Here is an 18,917-nt window from a genome sequence, read left to right as displayed (position 1 = left end):
TTGGGTGTTAGCCCCATTCTGACTCTCGCCTTGGTTTTAAACAGTTCATACTGGTTCATTTGTGCCTTAGGCATTTCAGCCGCCACCTCAGCTAAGGGTCCACTGAGCTGCGGCCTCAGCTCTACCATGTATTGGTCTGTAGAGATGCTGTAGCCAAGGCAGGCCCTTTCGAAGTTTTCTAAGAAGGCCTCGGTATCACTGCCTGCCTTGTAGGTGGAGAACTTTCTGGGATGGGAAGTGGTACCTGGAGAAGGATTGCTAGGGTTTGTTGGTATATTCTGCTGAGCCCTTGCCTTCTCCATCTCCAGTTCATGCTTCCTCTCTTTTTCTTTCTCCTCCAGTTCTTTTTCCTTTGTCTCCATAGCTCTCCTGTGAGCAGCCGCTTGGTGTTGTTCTGTCTCTTTCGCTGCCTCCCTTTCTTTGTTCTTTGCCTCCGTTGCTCTCCTGTGAACAGCTTCTAAGGCTTTTTTGGCTTCTTTCACTGCCTCCAGTTTGGCTAACTCCAATTTGTGTAGTGCCTTGGTATCTGTCATCTTTACCTCTCTGTTTTTAACTAACTTTACACCGAGGGTTAAAAATAAAACAAACAAAACATGGCTTGTAAAATTTTGCTGTGCTGTAATAGGATACCTGTACTCTCTGATAGTGATTGTCAGCCTACAAAAAAATTAAAAAAAAAAAATACACAACAACAACAACAATAAAATTTAAAAAAAAAAAAAAAACCCCAAAACCCTAACACCTTTGTCTCCAGGCTAATAGGCAGAAAACCCCCCTAGTTACTTTTAGGTAAAAAAAAAAACTTCAGGTCTGTGAAGACTTGTGAATTTCCCTGCTGGAGGTTAACCACTCTGCCTTTAGGTAGAGAAAACTGCAATTCACAAAAGATAATTCCCTTTTGTCTCTGCTCTGGCCCCAAAGCAAAGCAAAAAAAAAAAAAAAAACCTTCCAACTATTTCCAGTTGGAGACCTGCTTTCTAGCAGCCCAAAGGATTTTAAAAAATTCCTTTTAAAATCTGTTTTTCTGGTTCAAAAAATCTCAAATTGATCTCAAAATGATTTCAAGTTAATCCACTGCTCTGCCACCATGTCAAGGTTCCTTCCTCACTCTGAACTCTAGGGTACAGATGGGGGGACCTGCATGAAAACCTCCTAAGCTTACTTTTACCAGCTTGGCTTAAAACTTCCCCAAGGTACAAGCTATTTTACCCTTTGCCCTTGGACTTCCACTGCCACCACCAAATGTTTACCTGGGTTTATTTTTATTAGGAAAGCGTTGTTTGGAAATGTCTTTCCCCCCAAAATCCTCCCAACCCTTGCATCCCACTTCCTGGGGAAGGTTTGGTAAAAATCCTCACCAAATTGCATAGGTGACCACAGACCCAAACCCTTGGATCTTAAGAACAATGAAAAAGCATTCAGTTTCTGAAAAGAAGGATTTTAATAGAAGTAAAAAGTAAAAAAGAATCACCTCTGTAAAATCAGGATGGTAACTACCTTACAGGGTAATTAGATTCAAAATATAGAGAATCCTTCTAGGCAAAAACCTTAAGTTACAAAAAGACACATAGACAGGAATATCCATTCTATTCAGCACAGCTTAATTTCTCAGCCATTTAAAGAATTCATAATCTAACACATATCTAGCTAGATTACTTACTAAGTTCTAAGACTCCATTCCTGTTCTGTCCCCGGCAAAAGCATCACACAGACAGACACAGACCCTTTGTTTTTCTTCCTCCTCTCTGCTTTTGACAGTATCTTGTCTCCTCATTGGTCATTTTGGTCAGGTGCCAGTAAGGTTATCCTAGCTTCTTAACCCTTTACAGGTGAAAGGATTTTTCCTCTGGCCAGGAGAGATTTTAAAGGTGTTTACTCTTCCCTTTATATTTATGACAGTATCTAATTGCAGCATCAGAACCTTAAACTGTGAGCCAAAACCTGCTGTAGTCAGAGGAAAGACTCATTTTGATTCATTGGGCTTTTGAGCAGGTCCTTAAGACTATAAGATTTCTGAAATGTGGAATCTCTCTTTCATGGGTTTGCACAGCACCAGACACAATGGGGCCCTAATCCTGACTGGGATCTCTATGTGCCACTATAATACCCATAATAATAATAATTAATAATAAAAGCCCTTTGATTAAATGCAAAATGATAACAATCTCCGTTTCAATGTAATAAAGTGCAATATATTGGGTTCCATTCTCCATAACACCTATGCGAGTGTAGGGCGATTCCATTGAACTCAGTATGGTTACTTTGAGTCTTCACCAGTGTAACTGACAGCAGAATTTGGCCCAGAATTTTTCCTCATCTTATTTTGCATCCTCTGGGAAGACTGGAGACAGCCACCCAGTTTTTAAATAAAACCCAACACAGTTATTTTTCCTTCACAGGTAGCCTCCTCACTTCCGGTGTTGATGTCATTAGGAAACAAGGACACTTCTATACAGCAAGATTTCTGTAATCACAGAAACTCGAGGCTTACAAAAGAGGAGAAAGGTAGCAAAACTATGGTAATCAGAACACATTAAAGCAGTGGCCTTTCTAATCCATTATTCCATCTGGGACTGTGGTCAGTACCAGCTGCTTCACAGGAAGGTGCAAGAAACTCTGCAGCAGGCAGTAATTGGATAACTTTGCCTTAGGGAAAATATTCCAACTAACCTTTTGAAATGAAAGATTGTCTATGACAGTGGCTCATTCAACTGTCTTGTAATTTTTGTTTCCTTAAAAACCTTTCCACTCCACATCTATTGCTAAATTTTAGAGGTGAAGACATTTGGAATGACTTGCTCAACAAAGTGCCATTTCAATCTGGGATTTAAGACCCCCAAATGTCCATGTTTACCAGGGTTTGTTTTTTGTTTGAGTGTCTAGACTGAGAATAAAAAGTTTGCATATGTATTTTATGCCTTAATTGCCTTGAGAAATTAAGTCATGTTAGTAGTGATAGAAAGTCAATTTTCCTTTAATTAATTGTGCTTTATTAGTCCCATGATGTCCTGCTGATTGAATTAAACTTTACATCACAGGAAGAGTTATTATTTTTCACATTATATGCATTCTCACACCCCTCCTCCTCCTGGGAAGCCTGAGGATTTAAGTCCTGTACCTTCACCAGAGATCTTGTTAGAGAGAAATGTAATTATTTTTTGGCACATAAGTTGGACTTTTTGGGACACTCGATTACAATATATATTAAACACAAATGTTTTACTACTGATAATTTACATTTCAATTAGAAACTGCATGACTGTGCTTATTTAAAAAAAAGCTGATTGTTAGGATATAGATATTCTGGCCTGTCTGCAAAGGCCTGTACTTTAAGTATTTAAGGGTATTCTTATCACTTGGCTAGTTATAGAGGTATAAAAGAAAGAATCAAAATCACTGTCTGCTGGTGTAAGGGTCTTCTCTTACTGTGACAGTCTGAGGCCCTGTTTTTAGGCTAAGGCCTTTGGCTAAGCAGCAGAGGCAGCCATAAGCTAGGAATCAGATTTCAGAGGAACAGCCGTGTTAGTCTGTATTCGCAAAAAGAAAAGGAGTACTTGTGGCACCTTAGAGACTAACCAATTTATTTGAGCATGAGCTTTCGTGAGCCACAGCTCACTATGAAGTGAGCTGTGGCTCACGAAAGCTCATGCTCAAATGAATTGGTTAGTCTCTAAGGTGCCACAAGTACTCCTTTTCTATAAGCTAGGAAGCGAACAGTCACATCCTCACATTCCAAACTAGTCACATTGAAATAAGGTGCTATTGGGCTGTCAGGCACTATCAGGACAGGATTGTATTCCTATCACCTCCAGAGAAAGGGAAGTGCCTAGAAAATGTAAAAGGAAACTTAGTTTGATAGCATCCTGTCTGGCAAGAACTCACTTATTAATAGCTGGGATGTGAAATCCTCACTTCTGTATGGTTTTGTCATTATAGTTCCCACTTTGCTATTGTTTGTCTGTATAATATCTGTCTGATTCTGTGATTGTTTCTGTCTGCTGTATAATTAATTTTTCTGGGTGTAATCTAATTAAGGTGGTGGGATATAATTGGTTAGCTAATCATGTTACAATATGTTAGGATTGGTTAGTTAAATTTCAGTAGAATGATTGGTTAAGGTATAGCTAAGAATATTACTATATAAATTAGGGGCAAACAGGAAGTAAGTTGGGATTCGAAAATAAGGAAAAAGGAACTTGTATTTAAGCTTGCTGGAAGTTCACCCCAATAAACATCGAATTGTTTGCACCTTCAGACTTTGGGTATTGTTGCTCTCTGTTCATGCGAGAAGGACCAGGGAAGTGGGAGAGTGAAGGAATAAGCTCTCTAACACTGATTACACTCACAAAAAAAGCTAGTCAAGTCAAGTGAAAGGTTGACACTAATGCACAAAAGTCAGGAAATGTGTTACCAGTTTCTTGTACTAAGCTGCTGATCCAAACCCTAGCTTGATCCGATGGAGGACCTGATTTTTAAAAGTTCACCTAGATGCATCTGCCAAACACCCTAGGTCTGATTCTCCATTGCCCTGTACCTTGTGGAGTCTTTGAAACCTGTGCAAAGTGGGTGTAAAATGCTACCAGATCAGAATGTCAGCTTTTTAGATCAAATTTGTGCTGTTGTTAGAGACTACTCAAGGCCCAGGGCAATGGATGACTATGGGTACATGTACCCCACAGAAGCCTAATATGGAGATAGCTTTTTAAGTCATCTAAAGAGAAGAAGTGTGTGTGTGGAGGGGGAGGAATGAGATGTGTCTGAGTCATTGTTGCTCCACAGATGCAAAATTAGCATTCATGCCCAGAGTTTCTGGGCATGCTCAATAGGTTCCCTGTAGCTGGACTAGTAGACTCTATTGAGCAAAAGCAGACAGGGCAGCTGCTTTACAAAAGGACATGTGACCAGCATGGGTTGGGAGAAGTTCAGCTATCAGAGCAGAAAGCAGTCTGTTTTCCCTTAACTTTGAAGCATTCTGCAGCAGATTGATAATACTGTTAACTTTCCCACAGGGAAACCTTGTTAGTTATAGAAGGGGAAAATTGGGAGGAAAAATAACTTTTTTCATTTTAATTGAATACCTTGAATGTTGTTCGATTTTCACCATTTTTATCACTACGGTTCACCAACTATTTTCTTATTTAAATGTGAGATGGGGAAAGAGTCCTTTATGTTTTGCTATTCTCAGTTCATTATTTTTGTGCTGTCAAGGATATTCATTTACACATTTTAATCAATACTGATTATAGAATGAGTCAGTTAATTAGTTAGCTGATTAGCTAATTGCGTGATTCCGCAGTCCAGCAAAGGAGGAAGAAGAGTCTGCACGGGTTCCAACTGGAAATTTCTGTAAGCCAGAGTAGGGAAGCTCCTGCCACCCTGCTTTTGACCCAGCAGACTGTGTCGAGCTGATGAATAAGGACTCTGAGACTCAGGGGAACTCAACCTGAGCTTTTGGAACCCTGAGTTACTTCTCCCTGTATTTCTGCAGGGACTGACCTGTTTCAATTTATTTTGTTATATATTTCTGTATAACTGTGAAGATAATGTATGTGGATCATAAAATAGCTTTGTTTTGTAGTAGAAATTAAGCTGTTTTTTTTTCTTCGCTATAAAATGTTATATAGTTGGTACTTAAGAATTAAGTGCATTCATCTTGTTTTTCAGACTTGATTGTGGGCAGGGTGACCCTCTGCAATCCTTGCTCAGAATCCTCTGTGTCTGAATTCTGGGTCTCCATGTGCTTTTCTAGCAGAGTTGTGTTGAAGCATTAGAAGAGGAGTGGTAAAGTTAACTCTGGACCACCCAAAGATTACTCACACAGTCATATGCATGCAAATTGTCACAGGCCCTGCACAGGTTTCCCCTTCAGAGATTGTTTTAGGTTCTCAGAAAGGGCAGCCCATCATAAACACGTAGGCATGCACAACATCTATAAAAAATTAGATATTTCTCGGTTTTCCACACAAACTACCTAATTTGTTCATGCACATTGGGCATTTGGGGGCTGGTTCTGCTCCCACTGAAATGAATAGGCTGTTTGTGGGCCCAGCTGAAGGGTACAGAAAAGAGTGCCCACACTTTTTAGCTGTATGTGGGACCAAACACCCTGCATTCTAAATGGAATAGTAAAAGGGAAATAGTAGCTAATCAAAACACAACCAGAACTCAGACTCCCCTGATGTTTCCCAATTATTCGTTAGAAATGTTTGGAAACCACAAGTGTTAGATCTACAGGAGGTGGTTTATTGGCCACAGAAACTGAGAATAAAGGGATATTAAATGGGGAGGCTGAGAAAAGATTTATTAGCTAAGGAAAATCAGTATGAGTAAACAGTATGTGGTAATGAGCTAGAAGGAAGGAGGGGAAGTTTACAGAATTTCCCTGAGAGGGGGCTCTGTTTTCCAATGTGAAGAGAAGAAAAAAACATGTTGAGCAGATTGTAGCAGAGAGAGTGTGAGCAATATTAAGTGATACAATGTATTATTGTGAATAATTAGCTACATTTAAAACTTTCTCCATTAACAGTTCTTCAACTAAACGGTGACTTGGAGTTGGGAGCAACAGGCCCCCAACTGCAAGAGTGTTGTGTTGTGTGCATGTTCTCGATGATTTTTATTGCAGCCTCAGCAGAGACACAGGATCCGATTTTCAAAAGAACTGGCCTCATTCTGTTCCCATTGAAATCAGTGGAAGATTTACTATTGACTTCAATGGAAGCAGAGTTAGGCTAAAGTGGGGTGAGTTTAATTCCACTCAGTGTCCAGACTGTTAAAGATATGTTGTATGAGACTAAGAGGGCAACCTCCCCAAATATCTACCAAACCCTGCACTCTCTATCCTATATATCATGTAATGGTCAATCAACACAGGACAGTGCTTCATTACAATCACATTATTTTGCAGACAATAAGGTCATGTCCAAAATCTTAGATTTTGTAAACTTTTGAGGGGCAGTGCCCTTCTGAAAAACACCTGGTACACCTCTAAGGGCTCATACATACAACTCTGTACCAACATCGTTTATAATAGGTGGGTTTGCAACAATGAGTTTGTTATTAGTTGTCATTAGTTTGGATAAAGAAAAGGAGTACTTGTGGCACCTTAGAGACTAAACAATTTATTTGAGCATAAGCTTTCGTGAGCTACAGAGCTGTAGCTCACGAAAGCTTATGCTCAAATAAATTGTTTAGTCTCTAAGGTGCCACAAGTACTCCTTTTCTTTTTCCGAATACAGACTAACACGGCTGTTACTCTGAAACCTGTCAGTTTGGATAAGTATCCAAAATGTTGTATATCTATGTGAGCTCTGCTGTGTACCCCAATAACTGTGTCCCCCAATAGGCCCTGGCTTTTCCTTGCTGTTGTTCCCTTCTGAGGGAAGATCTGGTGGCTTCCTTTCCCCCCAATACCTTTGGGGTCAAATTGCAGTATGGTCCTTTTATGGGGCATCTCACCCTCCTCAGTCCTCTCCCAGTGTTTTCCCCTTCTCTTACTCATTTCCCTGAACTTCCATCTGGTTTGGACTCCTCTTCCCTGTTAATCTATCATACCCTCCCCTGATCTTTGTAATAAAAACATGCTCCATTCAACGGTATTCATGGCGATGCGCAACTAGCTAATAGCATGGCTTAGCTCACATAATTCTCAGAAAAAATGCTTGATCACACTATTTATCACCCACAAAGTCTGTCCTGTCCATGGTGCTATAACAGTAGTAGCAACTGACTCTGAAACTCCCTTTTCATGTATCAGAGTAACAGCCTTGTTAGTCTGTATTCGCAAAAAGAAAAGGAGTACTTGTGGCACCTTAGAGACTAACCAATTTATTTGAGCATAAGCTTTCATGAGCTACAGCTCACTTCATCGGATGCATACTGTGGAAAATACAGAAGATGTTTTTATACACACAGACCATGAAAAAATGGGTGTTTATCACTACAAAAGGTTTTCTCTCCCCCCACCCCACTCTCCAGCTGGTAATAGCTTATCTAAAGTGATCACTCTCCTTACAATGTGTATGATAATCAAGGTGGGCCATTTCCTGCACAAATCCAGGGTTTAACAAGAATGTCTGAGGAACAGTGGGCGGGGGGGGGGGGGGGGAGAAGGAATAAACAAGGGGAAATAGGTTACTTTTTATAATGAATCAACCATTCCCAGTCTCTATTCAAGCCTAAGTTAATTGTATCCAATTTGCAAATTAATTCTAATTCAGCAGTCTCTTGTTGGAGTCTGTTTTCGACGTTTTTTTGTTGAAGGGATAGTCACTCTGAGATCAGAAATCGAGTGACCAGAGAGATTGAAGTGTTCTCTGACTGGTTTATGAATGTTATAATTCTTGACATCTGATTTGTGTCCATTTATTCTTTTACGTAGAGACTGTCCAGTTTGCCCAATGTACATGGCAGAGGGGCATTGCTGGCACATGATGGCATATATCACATTGGTAGATGTGCAGGTGAACGAGCCTCTTGACAGTGTGGCTGATGTTATTAGGCCCTGTGATGGTGTTCCCTGAAAAGATATGTGGGCACAGTTGGCAACGGGCTTTGTTGCAAGGATAGGTTCCTGGGTTAGTGGTTCTGTTGTGTGGTATGTGGTTTCTGGTGAGTATTCGCTTCAGGTTGGGGGGCTGTCTGTAGGCAAGGACTGGCCTGTCTCCCAAGATTTGTGAGAGTGTTGGGTCATCCTTCAGGATAGGTTGTAGATCCTTGATAATGCATTGGAGGGGTTTTAGTTGGGGGCTGTAGGTGATGGCTTGTGGCTTTCTGTTATTTTCTTTGTTAGGCCTGTGCTGTAGTAGGTGACTTCTGGGAACTCTTCTGGCTCTAGCAATCTGTTTCTTCACTTCAGCAGGTGGGTATTGTAGTTGTAAGAACACTTGATAGAGATCTTGTAGGTGTTTGTCTCTGTTTGAGGGGTTGGAGCAAATGTGGTTGTATCGTACAGCTTGGCTGTAGACAATGCATCATGTGGTAAGGGTGAAAGCTGGAGGCATGTAGGTAGGAATAGTGGTCAGTAGGTTTCCAGTGTAGGGTGGTGTTTATTTGACCATCGTTTATTAGCACTGTAGTGTCCAGGAAGTGGATCTCTTGTGTGGACTGGAGCAGGCTGAGGTTGACGGTGGGATGGAAATTGTTGAAATCATGGTGGAATTCCTCAAGGGCTTCTTTTCATGTAGTCTTTCCAATACTGGGAGTTCATGATTCAGTGGTTGAAAATATTGAATTGGTTTGATTAAATCAGTTCTTGTTTTTACACTTGAATATTCTGCTTTTTAAATAATTAGGGATTTCTTTCCTGGAATATTCTTTTCTTGATCAAATGCAAAAGCGAACAATTGTCCCAAAGAATACTTAATCCCACTGACATGAGACAGAGGTGTAGTAACACAAACCTTTTCCTGGTCTATCAGTACTGGCTTCAAGCTATGCACCCCAAGCTGTTGAGTGTCTCAGTAACTTCCTTTACCTTGGGTAGCTAGGTGCAGCTGCTGCCCTGCATCGTTGCCACCTGTGTTAGACATAATTTTCAGAGTTCTTGTTGGGTTTCTCCACCTTTCATAATGCCCAAGGTGATATTTCGGACCAGCCTTCATCATTGATGGCATAGCTCCAACGAGCAATCTTCTACTTCAGATGTTACACCCCTCCACCACAATAAGGTACAGGTAGACTTGGAATGGCGGGGGATCGGCCGCGATCATGAGGCATATTATAACCAAGTGGCGGATGATGTTCAATTTGGCTTAGCCAGGGGAGACTTAAAGCTGGTACTCCGCACAATCCACAACCTCAATGGTCAAGAGGTAGTCATTACAAACAGCATCCTGAACTACAGCCGGGCCATCCACATAAGTCGGATGATGACATCCTCTCACATTGGGTGGAAAATTATCACAGTGCCCTGCACCAACCTCCAGCTGCTGCTTGTTCAGAGCTGGACAATTTGGCAGCCACTGTGGTTTCGGACCCTGACACTTGTACCTATGCACCAACATTGGATGAAATGAAGGGTGACATTTGCAAACTGAAAAACGGACATGCAGCTGGCACTGATGGCATCCACCGAGAGCTGCTACAATGTGCTATTGACCCTGGAGCGGAATCACTTCTGGCCATCTTTCATCTTGTATGGAGAACTGGAACCTTGCCAACCTCCCGGAAGGACAGTTTTGTGATTTCACTTTATAAGGGCAAGAGACTGTGTGGTGAATGTAGCAGCCACAGGCCGATCACCTTGTTGTCTGTGCCCTGGAAGGTGTTTGCACATGTTCTGCTGGCGCATTTGGAGCACCTGCTACAATGAAAGCATCGTCCTCAACAGTCAGGCTTTACGAGGAACAGGTCCATTTTGGCCATCCACTTGTTGTCGGAGATACATCATGAGTTCAAGAAGCCTCTGTATGTAGCATATATAGATTTTTAAGGCTGCGTTTGATTCAGTTGATCAGGTCACACTATGGGTGGCCTTAAAGGGCACTTGGACTTGACTAGTGAATGGCATAATGGAACGACTGGCTGTATACGTCTAGGGAATCAGATGTTGGCACCTTTTAAATCAGTATCTGGTGTCAGACAGGGCTACACTCTTTTGTCGGGCAATCGATTTCATAATGTATCATTCCGTCAGGTCCATAGGCATTAAGATCAGTGATCTCTTTCTCTCTCAGACCTTGACTGTGCTGATGACATTGTTCTTCTAGTACAGAACCCCAACCGATTTTGGGAGGAACTCCAGCACATGGAGGAGTTGTCCATGGTTGGTCTCCAAGTTTTACGGTCAAAAACAAAGCTGCAAAATCTAGGACCAATCTAGTCCATCTGCGACTCCAATCTCTTTGAATAATGAAACTGTCGAAGGAGTCTCCAGCTTTTGCTATTTGGGTTCTATGCTCACCAGTTCCTCCAACTCTCACACGGAGGTTCTCCATTGGATTGGCATCGCAGCGTCTGCCCTGGGTCATATACAATGAGTATGCAATCAACATAGGGGAAGGGATAGCTCAGTGGTTTGAGTGTTGTGAGTTCAATCCTTGAGGGGGTCATTTAGGGCTCTGGGCAAAAATTGGGGATTGGTCCTGCTTTGAGCAGGGGGTTGGACTAGATGACCTCCTGAGGTCCCTTCCAACCCTGATATTCTATGACTCTATGATCATATCAGCACGCCAACTAAGTTCAGGATCTATTCAAGTTGTATCCTCTCCGTACTGTTGTATGGTTGTGAAACATGGACATTATGCAACTCAGCTGGAGGCTTTCCACACAAAATGCCAATGTTGTCTATTGGGCATAAAGTGGAATTACTTCATTTGTAATGCAGATGTTTATGGTCACTCTGGTCTACAGACTACTGGGGTCATTGTCCTCAGACAGCATCTTATGTTTTTCATATATGTCGCAAGAATGCCACAAGACGTTCCAGCAAATGCCATTGAAGGTGGCTTGTAACATCTGGGATAAAATTCCACCAACTGAGGGGTGGAGGCGCCTGGAGGCCATGGGTTCATCAAGTCTGTTCCAATCTTGGACATTCGGGCCATCAAGCCTTTGCGGCTGCACCGGAGGAGACCAAATAGTGAATGATTGTTACAGGCGACTGTACAGCGTTGGAGAAAAATATATCTTTGTGAGGAGTAATCAGGATTAAAAATTCCTTTTTGGTAGGTAGTGTAGTCCTGCGAGGGAGCATAGGATTGGGACTCAGATCTGGGTTTTATCCAGACATCAGCCAAGTCATGTGTGGTGCTGGGGACTGAGTAACCGAGAGTCTAGCTGGGGCATTTGGAAGTCCTTGAGGTTATGCACAGCCGGTTGGAACCAGATACTGGAACCTGATAGAATAAACCAGATCTCTTGCAAGCACCTTAAGCTTGCAAGACCCTGATCCTCAAAGGATTTAGGCACATAACTCCCCTGGGAGTGAGATGCCTAAATACCTTTGAGGATCTGGGCCTGAGAATCACTGAACACAGCATCCTGTAACCCCTTTGTACTGTGGTTTACCCTTCTGTAAAATGGAGATGATTTATTTCTTTTTAAGCACTTTATTTTAATGTTACTGTATAATTTATAATTCTAGGTACTCATCCTGTGCTGGCATAGCTTAAAACACAAACAATAACTGTCCCCGATGCATATAACCACCCCAATCCCCTCCCTTCTCAGTAGCTTGAGAAAAGATAAGGATAAAAAGTGCTGCATAAAAAGCTAAGTAATACTGTGTATTCCTTTTTTTCTTCTTTATTTAATAGACCTCTGATTTGTTTCTTTCACAGCTGTTTAAAACCTGTAGAGGTTTATGTTTCTCTTCACCCAAATTACCACAGTGAAAATACTCTGGTAAGCAGAGCCAAAAGCAGAAGAAAGTATGTTGAAAGGTTACATGCACAGAGAACTTATGAAAGGAAGAACGTTCTTCAAATCTGCCTGCCAAGGAATTTTCTTTTGTTAAAATTCAGTCTCATTTTGAGGGGGAAAAATCCTTTTTCCAGGGTCAGAGCTTAGATTCCCTTGGGGAACTTCTAAAATTCCAACACTAAAATGGTGGCTCAGATTTCTCAAATGACATGTCTTTCTTTTTACCAGATTAGCATTTTTTCTCATTACTGAAAGGCTCACAAAGAATGCTTAAATAGGCTCTTCTAAATTTGCACATCCAATAGAAATATGGTTAGAATGTTACAGCATCTGGTGTGCCTGATGATTATTCATATACTCCAGAAAGATGACTATCACATGTGTCCTTACTGTTGTTTTTTAAGGAGTCTTTTGCTATTACATATGGTTGAACTCTAACTGGAAATAAGGGATAAATTAGGAAAAAATATTGATTTCCCATCTGGGCAAAGTCAGTTTCTGAACTGGATGGGCACATACCATATCAGGCATGAGCACCTAATGAAACTGCAGGATTTTGGGTGGGGGGGGGTAGCAATCTTGATGAACTTTAACCTTTTGCAAGGTCCCAGTCTTTTTTTGCTTTGCAAAGTGTAGACAATAACGATTAAAACCTTGGTCTGACCGAAGTTGTTGGCAAAACTCCCACTGACTTCACTGGGACCAGAATTTCACCCTAACGGTCCTAAGCTCTGTTAGTATCTGTTGGTAAATATTAATCCTCTTAGTCCTTTTCTGCTTCCAAATCATATTCTAATTGCCTCATTTTCTCCTTCATTTTACTAACCACGTTACTTAAAGCCATGCAGGTTACAACAGACCTTGTATAGCCATGTCTTTTAACTTTCTTTTTCCCTTTTTTAACTTTTCCCTCTGTCTCGTCTTCAAACAACTTACACACGTATTTCCAAGGATCACTTTCATTAATTGCTTTTAATGCAAATAAAATGGTTCCTTGTTCAGTAACAGCTTATTATAAAATCGTCCAGGGTTTTCCACTTGTCGGCTGAGATTTTTCTTATTTAACCTATTTCAAATTTTTCTTCTTATTATTAATCTTACTTTATTCTTTCCCCCCAAGGTACCTTACTGCCAAAGTACCGCAGTGTGCTATGCACGTAGGCTTTAAAACAGTAAAGAAAAACACTCTGTTCCTAGACTTTTCCAGAAAACATAGTTTGCAACCCCAGGTAACCTGGATCCAAATGATACTGTTATTGACAATCCCGTTGGGGGTCACCAATTTTTTGTGTGTGTGAGTTAATGGCGACTCCAGATTGTTGAATAACAGGCTCAATTGGAATTATTTAATCAAAAATGATCAATCGGGGATTAGTAAATACTCTATAGATTACAGAAAAAATAAATACATTACCACCCTTTTCTTGTAAAATCAAGAGTTGGGTCTGTGTCTCTTCTTCACTGTAATTGGAAAGATGAATCAGGTTTCATTCTCCAACTAAATTCCAGCACCAGTGTCATTATATAGGGTTCTCAAACAAAGAGACCTTCTTTGCTAAAAGAAATATATGTTTTGATGTCATTTCTATACATTCTCAATTTACCTAATTTATGTGTGAAGGAATAATTTTCAGCTCAGAGGACTAACAATTCAAGATAATATCTTTCAGTGAATCTTTCTTCCCCTGTAATCATTCTTCCCTGTTGATTCCCTAATAGGAAACATCTGCTGTAGCAATTATCCCTTATCAGTTTCCCAGGTTTATATATGCTTATGTAAGCTGTGTGTGTGTGAAGGGGCTGCTTTCTCAGACTACCTTGAGGTTTAGACATAGAGATGCCATAGAATATTTGATACAGTCTAATGCACAGAATTTCTGAATAGGGTTATTTATTGTTCAAGGACCAGTGATCTGGGTCTTAGAATTCAACATACTCTTTGTTACTATCCTACAGATTTTAAAGAATAGATAATATATAAATTAATCAAATATACAAAAAGAAAATGACTAAAAAGATGAACAGTGAATAATTTACTATTATTAACAGATACAGCTTATCATTTCCAGAAACCTCCTTTTATTTTCTTATCTCATGCCTAGGCCTTGGTGGGAATCACAAAGTAGGTCTTCCATCTCAAGAAATTGCCCAAATGACTAGATTATGGGAAAATCTCCATGTATCTCCTGTTGACGCTGTTTAACTGTGTATAAATAAATACATATGCAGTGGAGTAGAGGGATTGGAACCTGAGTTTCCCACAGCCCAGATGAGTGACTTAACTATGGGGCTACCAGAGTCATTCTGACTCCATCTTCCTCTGGAAGTTTTCAGAGTTTTTTCCCATGGCCTATCTCTTCCTAGAAGGGCAGATAGCTAGAGCTCCTTGAATAATAACAGAAGTGATTTGTGGGACTTCACTCCATTGTTATCCACAGAGATATATCATTTGTTCATGATTATTTAGATGTGACTAGTTTATTTATGAACTTACTTGTGAATCCTGGAATCCCACAGTTTTTAGCACAAATGATCATTCACTCCATAGAGAGAAGTATTTTCTTGTTCTCCTGGAGGCAGAGATAGTAGCTGCAGGAACTGAAACAATTTAGGTGGGCAAAAACAATAAGTGTAACCTTGGCCCCATTCAAGTCAATAGATGTTTGCAATTGACTTCAGTCGGGCCAGGATTTCACCCAATCTGGCAAAATGGGAGAAGACTGATTTCCCTGCTGTAATGACTTGGAAAGTGTCACTATGTTATAATGACTGAAAAATCTATTTACTGGAGAGAAGAAACACCTAAAACGTTGGGTTAGCACTTGAGCATCTCACTTGACTGCTTTTAACTGCAATGCTTTTACTATGGCTGTTTATATATGTATGTACAGAGCCTAGCACTGTGAGGGTTTGATCTCCATTTGGACTGCTAGACATTACTACAATGCAGACAATTAATAATAATAATACTCAGCAGTAAAGGTCTAGAGGCTCAGACCACATATGTTTAATACAAAAGCTGCCACCCAAGGGATGAAGGGTGACCTAGCATTACACACCACACTGAAAAAACTAGATATTTTGATCAACAACACAGACACTAAACCCTAAACAGATCCCTGATTTTTTTTTTTTTTAAGGTCAGAGCACAGAAGAGAGGGTGCAAGGGTAAAATTCACCTCCGTGCAGAAGTTCAGCTCGAGGCCTATGTACCACTTAAGCCCTGTTTTTGAGGCTTGTGCTGGCTGTCTGCATAGAGGTGAATTTCACTTTTTATATCTCATTCAAAACACCTCCTGTACAGTGGGTGAAATCCTGGCCTTATTGAAGTCAATGGCAGTTTTGACACTGACTTCAGTGGGGCCAAGATCTTACCCTGAATACTTCAATCAGACTTACTGAAGGGCTGTGTCAGTCCTTCCAGGACTGGAACCTGCAATTTCAGGGACTCCTGGTTATTCTTACCTGATACTTAGAACACTATGTTTCATTCTTCAGAGGTGTATATTATAGGCTGTATGTTTTACCTGCTGCTATGTACACACATGTAGGAAACAGTCAGAAGGGTGGGAAAAGGCAATTTTGATACAAATTCCAAAGATTTGAAAAAAAAAATCACGTTTTAGTTTTTATAGAAATAAGACATTGGAAATAAGCATAAGATTTGAAAGTTCATTCTTCATGATTAATGCTTTTGAATATTTACATTTAGCTTTGCAAGAAATGAGAATCTTTGGTTTCCTGTTAGATGGCTGTTGCACGATAAAATATTTTGAAATTGGATGTTACAGGTCATGGGTTTGTATTTATATATCCATTTCATGCTTCAAAAAATCAGCTTCTTAAAATGTAATACTTGATTACAGAAAAATGCTGCCCAGAAAAATAAATAAATAAAATCCTGATAGATGTTGTTCAGCTGTCTGATAGGAAGGGGAGGAATGTGACAATCTGGGAAAGGTACGAAAAGTATCATCAAAATAGCAGCTGCTTTAATTAAGTCATTACACTTGGCCCTTTTTAAAAACAAATAGCTAGTTCTGTTTAAAAAAGAATGAGCCCCAGACAGGTGTTGTGTCTGTAATAGTCAGATGCACAGGAGGGGCTGTGCACCACGAGAGGTTTTGAAGTGTGTAAGTGGGGGGAATTCTTGGGGCTAACTTCATTTTCCCCTCACGTCCTGCCTGCCTCCCCACTCGAGCCAGCTAAACTGTTATGAGACGCCTTTCACCTTAGGGGCAATTCTTGCTTCCACAGAAAAGATTCCTTCTCTTCCTGCTCACCTAAGATATATCCCAGCAACCCCACCCACGACTGGCCTTCCCACCATGAATGCTGTAAGAGACCTGCTGAAAGGAATATTCTCCCCCTGCCATGAGACTCATGATTGCTGGGCTCTCCTCTCGACAGATTTCCCACATTATTTTCCCTCTGTAAGACATGGGACTTGCCTCAGTGTACCAGAGCTCTACCCTGCAACCACCCCATCTTCTCACAGCTAATGAAGAGAAATGGCTGCAGCCCGCTGTGGTCCAATCCCAGACTCCAATCAAGTAAACCAAAGGCTTCTCCAACCATAATAATTTCTAAGGCCTCATCTACACTAACAAGTTAGGTTGACTCAGCTACGTTGCTGGGGGTGTGAAAAATCCACAGCAGTGAGCGAAGTAGTTAAGCTGACCTAACCCCTGGCATAGACAGCACTAGGTCGATGGAAGAGTTCTTCCACCAACCCACCCACAGCCTTCTGGCAAAGCGGATTCCCGACACTGATAGGAGAACCCCACACTAAAATGCTACAGCAGTGCAGCTGCAGATGTGCCACTGCGATGTTTCAAGGACAGAGAAGCCCTAATGTCCTCTTCAGCTCATAAAGCTCTTTTTGCCTGGTTTTCCACTGCGCTATGTGAAGAAGCAGCAAGTGTGGATGGCCACTTCTGGGCCAGTCTTTCCCTTCTGCGTAGAGAAGGAAACCAGGAAAAATGTAGCTTTGTGCAGCCCAAACTTTTCCCTTGGCCGCTTGTTGAAGAAATAAGATGGTGTAGGCGCTTCCCAGAGTCTGTCATATATTCTCGCTTGAGGAACTGTGGGAAGAGGTGGCTGCATTTAGTCTGATACGTTCCACCCCAAAAGACCTTTCGTAGATGATCCAAACCATTTTGCAGCAAAATCCTCGGTGGGAGCAGCACCACTCGAATTAATATTCTGGAGGAAGAATGAAAGAAAAAAGACATCTCAACCTAGCCATCTGCTGCAAGAGAGAGTCCTTTTTTCTATTACCTTCCTCTGTGCCTCATTGTATCCAGTGTTGTTGTAGGCATGGCTGTCCCAGGATATTAGAGGACAAGGTGGGTGAGGTGATATCTTTTATCTGACCAACTTCTGTTGGTGAGAGAGACAAGCTTTTAAGCTTTCACAGAGCCGAAGAAGAGTTCGAAAGCTTGTCTCTCTCATCAACAGAAGTTGATCTAAATATTACTTCACCCACTTTGTCTCTCTATATGCCTATTGTCGGTTAAGCTCTGAACAAGCAATACTTGATGTGGATAAGGACAAGCTAGCAAAAAGATACTTGCATTTATTTTTAAGAAGGATCTTCTTTATGTACATGCCAGAGCAACAATTTAGAAAAGAGTGTTCAACATCAATAGCTTCACCATAGCTGAGTGCTACTCCAAGGGCAAGCTAACAAGAAAGCTGTCTCTCACTCATTTCATTTCCTAGTGCCAGTTACTAAAGAAGTCTTCTCCTCCTGCTCCTCGTTTTGCTCTTGGTAATGACAAAGAGAGCAGTGAGGGAGGCTGTGAGTTATATCGGGCTCACTATAGACCTGAGTAAAATTTACCCAATTTTGTCTAGTAAAATTTTATGTCGACATTTTCATTATTGTGAATGATTTCATACCCTTGACATTTCACTGTATGCAAAAATTTCAAGCCCTCTGGCTAATTTTATATCAAAAGAATGTGGTAAAAATGTAATTTTCCCCCTTGAAAGTGAGCCTGTTTTCCCTTGAAAACAGGGTTCCATTTCACTGGGAAAAATTTTAATATTTCTCTAAAAAATATTGTGTATATCTCAGTAAAGCTGCCTGTGTAAATGATCACATTTTGAGGACTTAAAGAGAAGTGTAAGGAAAAAAAGATGAATTTTGATTGGGTGTTGCATCTCATTAGAAATATTTCACACACCTCTCATCAATATGTGGATAAAGGGTACAATGTGTAAGGAACTGGGCTCATTTGCTTTCCAGGGAGAGGTTGTACCCGGAAGGATCTCTTTCATACCATCACACAGAATTGCTAATGCAATCAGTAGAGAGCAGCCTCACCTTTCAGCCTGATTCTGGAGGCATAATAAATTCTGAAGCTAATTTCTACTCTTTTTTCGGTGACAGCAGTTTGAAATAGACCTTCAAAGGAATCACAGCCGTACTTTTAGCCCTTGGAAATTACATTTTCCTGTGTTTCAAGTATGTCCCATCCTTAACCTCCTCCCGTGTCCTTCCTCTCATTTCTTATGCTGGCAAGTGCTAATGCTGCCACCACGTCAGTCTT

The sequence above is a fragment of the Caretta caretta genome, chromosome 5 (assembly GCF_965140235.1).
Source record: "Caretta caretta isolate rCarCar2 chromosome 5, rCarCar1.hap1, whole genome shotgun sequence".
In the NCBI taxonomy this organism is placed as follows: Eukaryota; Metazoa; Chordata; order Testudines; family Cheloniidae; genus Caretta; species Caretta caretta.
The sequence above is the reverse complement of the archived record's forward strand: the minus strand, read 5'-3'. Positions refer to the sequence as shown.